The sequence below is a fragment of the Lactuca serriola genome, chromosome 7 (genome assembly GCF_051521515.1).
Source record: "Lactuca serriola cultivar US96UC23 chromosome 7, Lser_US96UC23_V15, whole genome shotgun sequence".
Taxonomy (NCBI): Eukaryota; Viridiplantae; Streptophyta; class Magnoliopsida; order Asterales; family Asteraceae; genus Lactuca; species Lactuca serriola.
Genome location: NC_136414.1, coordinates 179,368,442 through 179,375,759, shown reverse-complemented (window position 1 = coordinate 179,375,759; position 7,318 = coordinate 179,368,442).

Sequence of the window (7,318 nt, the reverse complement as noted above, 5' to 3'; positions counted from 1 at the left end):
AATAACTCACTTAGGGAGATAACGACACACATAGTTTACGAGAATATTTACATTCTAATGGGTTTTATGATTATAAAACTGCTTACATTATTATAAGTATGGAAAAGTACTTGTACATTTTGGTCTTTGGGTTTTAAGACTGCAACTCATTTAATAAGGAAAATATTGGATTTTTCTTGTGCATAAACTACATTTACAAAGAATGATTTTCAACTTTATAAAAAAAAGCTTATGCACTCACCAACGTAATCGTTGACACTCTTTCAAAATTTACTTGTATTCTCAGGTAATCAATAGAAACAGGTGACTTCCCGCTTTTAAGGATGGAACACTTCACGTTAGACAAACCATTTTATCATTATATTGTAATCGATTTTAAAACATGTACTCACAAAACCATGTAACTTTCTCGATTATATTTATGATGGTTGTATGTACTTTGATAACTATTATACTCGTTGTTGTGATATTATACATGAAGTTCTCCACCCCCGGACGTTTTCCGCCATCCTTGGTTTGGGGGTGTGACAGATTGGTATCAGAGCATTATTTATAATGAGCTAATTATATCGAACCATATAAGATATACAAACTATAAACACAATGGGACTAAGTTTCCCTGATTAAACATTTTCATACAACTATACTTTTAGAAATAAAACGGTATTTTTTTTATGAAAAGTATAGGTACATGTATGCATGATGGTATAGTGTTACATCTAAGGAAAACACGAAAAATAAAAATGGATGAGTTGTTCACTATGATTATGCCTTGGGACATGTAATCATGTATGGTAGGGATATAGCCTGATCAACTATATTTATCCGAGAAGTGACTCGCATTTACTGGGGGATAGTCGTAGTGGACAACAAGTCTAATAACCTAACATCACCATACAAGAAACGCACTAGGAACCAAACACAACCTTTAAAATACTATAGGAGTATTTTATGTTGCTTTAGCGCAATATTTCTAGATTCATTATGTGCCTCTTACATCCCTATTCTCGCATAGACATCATAGCAGGATTCCACTTACCAGTAGATCCCTACTTTCCGAACCAGGTAAACGGAGGATGGATAGAAGAGGAACCAGAAGAAGATCCCGAGGAGGTGTTCGAGGAGGAACAAGAAGAAGACCCCGAAGAAGCCGAAGAGGAAGAACCCAAAGAAGATGACATTGAAGAGGATATGGATGAAGATGAAGACGAAGAGGAGTCAGAGGTCATCAACACTTCATATGTAGACAGGGTTCCCACGAACCGCTTCGGCTACAACAGAACTGTGCCCCATTGGGCATCAGTGATCGAGAGGTGGAGTCATCATCAACGACATTGATCACCATTTGGCGATCAACGAGGTTACTATGACCTCAACCATGGAGGACTGGATGACAAAGCCCTCGCAGTCATGATCTAGCAAATCACGAACCTTGGGGATCAGAGTAGGGAAATGGCGGACCGAGTTCGGGGGCTCAACGTTGTTGCAGAAGCCACCGATGCATGCACTCGGGACTTGGAAAGAGACTACTATCTCATGGACCGACTCATTGACAACCTTACCGCTGCTTGAGCGGAGGTAAGGGAGTATCAGGAAAGGCACACGGCTTTCGGGGAGAGAGTGATCGCAGTCGAGCGCCGGTTAGTAGAACTACAGGGCGCATCGACTTCGCCTCAAGGACTGCAGGGGACTGGTCATCGTGAGTAGGGTCCACCCTACTCATAAATCTTTATGGATTAAGTTTAGTAGTATGTGTTGGTGCTACTCTTCTCTGTGTGTATGCTTTGTCGACCGATTAAGTGGCTACACTAATCAAAGGCGCGTAATGTTGTCAAAACTTTTCATTGCATTGATGTGATGTAGATCTGCATCAAGGTCAAATTTTTCCAAACTCTATTTACTAAAATCATATCAATGGAATTCGCATGCATATTATATTTCATTGGGAGTGTTATCTCTAAATTCATAGCAGTATATGTCGTTCATATGGTGAGTCTACAACTAGTTGGGGTACGCAATAAAGTTGTATATCATTAAGATTCTGTCGGCTTAGAAATGGTGGTTCCGCTTTAGGTCCTGCTACTTTTTTGGTTGTGGACTTAGGGCAGATCCATTAGAATCAACGATCTATTCGATCTTAATTACACATAACAAGCATACACTAAGAGATTGTAGAAGGACCTAGCATGGATCAAGTCACAAGATTTCTCTAAGACACTACTACTAAATTCATGAGCATAAAATATATGAATTTTCCCACATCAAGTTGTTTGCAAATGCTTTAAAAAGTCGGAACATAGCACATATAATTTAGTTCAGTAACAACTGACTTGTCACTACTATTAAAGGCTTATCATCTTTTCGTCTTTAAAATTTATGGCAGAATTATGCCACCGCGCAAAAATCTAAGACCTTCCAACAACGTACCACCTCCGCCACCACCGCAGTTTGACCCTGCCATGTTCCAAGCTGTCGTAGCAGCAGCAGTGGCAACCGCAATGTCACAAATTGGAACGAATGGTGCTGGTGTATCGGGAAATGGAGCCGCCAACTCTAACCAAGGAGACAGTCAGGGATGCTCAAAAGAGTGTTCCTACAAAGACTTTACAAATGGCAAACCCAAATCCTTCGAAGGAAGCAGGGGCGTCATTGCCCTAATGCAATGGTTCGAGAAGACTGAATCAGTCTTTGAAATTTGTTCATGTCCTGAAGCTAGCAAGGTCAAATTTGCAGCTTGCACTTTCACTGACCGAGCCCTTACCTGGTGGAACGGCCATGTAAAGTCTTTGACTCTTCCAGTGGCGAATGCAATGAGCTGCGAGGACTTGAAGGCGCTAATGCTCACCGAATATTGCTCAAGGGGCAAAGTTCAAAAATTGAAACAGGAACTCTAGGGCCTCAGGATGACCGGCTCTGACATCGCATCTTACACAGCCAGGTTCAGCGATGGCCATAATATGTCCATCAACTACGAGTCTAGTAGGAGGATGTTCCTAAAACGACATTTAGAACCTGGTATGGTTACTACGAGTTTGTAGTGATTCCTTTCAGATTAACAAACGTGCCTGTAGTGTTCATGGACCTGATGAACCGGGTGTGCCGGCCCTACTTAGATAAATTTGTGATTGTCTTCATAGACGACATACTGGTCTATTCAAGGAGTAAGGAAGAGCATATCTAAAACCTACGACAAGTATTAGAAGATTGAGGGAGGAAAAATTATATGCAAAATTCCCAAAGTGCAAATTTTGGATCTGTTACACCCCTAAACCAAGGATGGCAGAAATGTCCGGGGGTGGAGGACTTCATGTATAGTATCACAACAATGAGTATAATAGTGCTCAAAGTAAATAAAACCATCATAATTGAAAACGTTACACCATAGTATGTGTTTACATGTTTCAAATCAATTACACTATGATGAAAAAAATGAAAAGTTTGATGATTCAACGTCCCATCCTCAAAAGCTGTTGATTTCTTGTTTCACTAGTTTCCTGAGAATACAAGTCGTTTTGAAAAGTGTCAACAATTAAGTTGGTGAGTTCATAAGAGTTTATTTGAGAAATAAGTCATTTTCCTTGTAAAAGCGATAGAGTACGATTCCAGAAAATTCAATATTTTCTCTATTAAGTGTGAAATGAACGCTCCTATGTTAAGCAATAATGTACCCTAGAAAGACCTGAAGATTCCTTCTATAATCACCCAGTGTATATAAGTTATATAAAATTTAAGTTAAATAAACCTTCGAATATAACGGGTATGCCCTAGGTCCACAACCAAACAAGGAACGGGAAGTAAGGCGGGCCCACCAATTCTAAGTCGATTGTGACAAAATTCTTATATAACTCTAACATGTACACTTAGCAAATTATAGATGAAGTCTAACAATTCTAGATGAAACATAGTTTTAATATCATGAAAGTCATTTAGTGTAAACCTGGTACTTTGTCATGTATACTTCAAGAAAAATCCCTTACTTTCCTTATAAAAAGTTATGTAGCCTTAAAATCCCAAAACCAAGAATATGTGTGTGTGTTTTGTACTTAAAATGTTTATAATAGTAATGAATTTCCAAAGAAAATCCAATATTTTCCTTATAAAAAGTTATGTAGCCTTAAATCCCAAGACCGATGATATGTGTGTGTTTTGTACTTATAATGTTGATAATAATTTTAATTAGATAAAACCCCTTCCAAAGTAGAATTTTCCCTGTAAACTTGAAAGATTGTTAACTCCCTATGTGAGTCATTATAAACTTACTATAATGAGAATTAACCTATAAAAACGTTTTTCAGACGTCAAGATCCTATGACTCTTGTCACCCGTAGACATGTCGGTCCTGCTGTAGCTAGCAGCGAGGTGTGGGGTGTAAATCCCAATATAGATCTATATACAATTATCACGCTCTCCCTACAAGAGACTCTGTTTATAACTTATAAGAATTTGAACCCGTACTTTAAGAGTACAATGGAAGAATTGTCTCACAACTTACGCTAACTAGTATACATATAGTTTGAGTATAAAACCTCTTCCGTGGTGGAAGTGAAATCACCTTTTATGAAATAAATTAGTGATATGAAATCCATATACTATTACTATTATGGTTTATCATGTAGTATATGAAAACCCATTTGTTTTGAGAGTAAAATGTTTTTCATGTAGTATGCTTTTATCGAAAAATCCATAAACTATACTTTATTGTAGTTTATTATATGTGTTCGAAATGAATGGAAAAACCTTATCATGAATGAGTATTGTCTTTTAATGATGATAAACTGACAAGAATGCATCCAACATTTAGAAACTTAGTGTTACGCACTTTTCTCAACATACTACAAACTCTTGTTAATATGGTAAGCTATGTAACTAGTTTTTAACCTTTCTACACTGTTTTGAAAACATCATAGATAACTCATACGAAGTCGAAAACTAAATCCGTAAACTCTGAGAGTTTAGAAAATGTGTCTAGTTTATTAATAATTTTTATAATGATTTTTAGAAGTCTATAACTTGTGTGAAAGTGTTCATATTCATAGACTGGTCCGAATTCGTTTCTGAAATGATAGGCACTTTTGTTAAAATCACCATACATTGTAGAAAAATCGTATAGAGATGTGCAAGTATTCATTTTAAAGGTATGAATGTGAAGTATTTGAATACTAAACTGTTTTGAAAGATATTAAGTTTAAGATGGTCAAAACAGTCTGTGAATAGAACTAAACTTTCATGTTGAAAGCTGATGTTTGAGTTTAGTTAAGTTTTTGGTGTTTTAACTTGTATTCCCCCCCCCCCCCCTGAAAACTTAAGAAAACCGGAAAATGTAGGGGTATGAACTCACCTTGAGTGATTTCTTGAAGAGTGGAAGGTCGGTGACGAGGAGTATCAAGTCAAGAACACTTGATGAACACATGAAAGCTTGGATGATCCTAAGAACGATTCTTTGGTGTTAAAATGTGTGTAGATGATCCAAGAGTGTTAGGAAAATATGGAATAAAACTTGAGTTTAGATGAAATACTTACCGAAAAGTGAAGTAATAGCTCAAGAACACTTCAAAAGTGTGGCTAGAAGTTGAGAGAAAAAGAGGCTCTCTTGATGGTTAAGAAGTGTATATGTGTTTTATGGAGAAGAAAATGATCAAGGAAATCCCCAGGAATTTCTTTATATGAAGGGTTACTGGAGCAAGTGGCTAGGGTGAAGGAATGTTTACCTTGATGTGTGTGATGTGGATAAGGGTGGACCAATGAGATATTGACACATAAGTGCAAGTGGACACACTTGACCCACTTGGAACATAAGATATCCTAAGCCCTTTTCTTTAATGCGAAATATTGATTTATAATTAATAAATCCTTGGTATGTGATTAAAATATAAGTTTAAAATCATAAAAATATGAATTTGGTGAAAAATCCCTGTCAAAATCGTCAAAAACGGGCTTAGAAGGGGAAAGCAGTCGAAAACCGGGAAAAAGGAGCGAATCTGCGAACATACGAGGTCAGGAGGCAAGGTTGGGCCCATGGTGCTGAGAACCGAGAGTGGGTTCGGTCCTAGAAGGAAGGTGAGAACCGAAGGTATGTTCGGTCCGAGGAGTCTCGCATGCGAAACAGACCGAAGGCGAATTTGGAGCGAAATGGACCGAGAGGTGCTCAAGAATCCGAACCGAAGGTACAAGGAGCCGAACCCGAAGGTGACTTCGGTCCTATAAGAGTTCGGTCCTATAAGGGGAGTTTGATTCTTTAAGCAAGTGTCGGTCCAGGAGGATTCTTAGGGTTTCGGTTCCTAAGACATTTCGGTTCTATATGGCTGATTTTCCGTTTACCTTCCCGTTTCGAGTTGTTTTTGACTAAATTAAGGGTCGAGATGCCCCAAGTGATTATAAAAAATTGAGAGAGATTTCATATTCTTGGAGAGATTTCACATACTTAGAGAGATTTGGGGGAGATTTCACATATTTGGAAAGATTTCACATACGTGGAGAGATTTCACATACTTGGAGAGATTACACATACTTGGAGAGATTTCATATACTTGGAGAGATTTGGGAGAGATTTCACATACTTGGAGATTTTTGGGAGAGGCTTTGTTTGCGACCTTTGTGAGTGTTTTAACTTCGAAATGCAAGGTTTGTAAACCCCGTTTTTCCTTGTTATGAGTGTTATACGCCCCGGAAGGGTATGTATTAATGTTTTGTTGAGTTGTTCCATCGGTTACTCTGATTAGGGTTTAGATATTTTTCTGAACACGTGAAGACTCAAAGTGATACTTTGCATACAGATAGTGTGTTGTACAATAGTAAGCCTGATGTAAACCCTAATATACAAGAGTTAATTGAGTTGAGCGGTTTGACTTGTTGACTTTATTTGACTTTGACTTGACTAGAAATTGATGGTTGTCACAGGATCCGAGAAGTAGGTTTTCTCGGACATGTGGTAAGCAAGGAAGGGATACATGTGGATCCTTCCAAAGTCAAGGCGATCGAGAACTAGTCGGCACCAAGGACTCCTACAAATATCCGTCAATTCTTAGGCCTCGTTGGTTACTACCAAAGGTTCATCCAAAACTTCTCCAAGATAGCTAAACCACTTACCACCCTGACCCACAAGGGGGTAACCTTCGCCCGGGGAGTGAAACAAGCGGCCGCGTTCCAAACGTTAAAGCGATCTTTGTGTAGTGCTCCGATTTTATCCCTACCAGAAGGGACTAAAGACTTCGTGGTCTATTGCAACGCATCAAACCAGGGTCTTGGATGTGTGATAATGAAAAGAGGAAAGGTCATTGCATACGCATCAAGACAGTTAAAAAAGAACGAGGTCAACTAT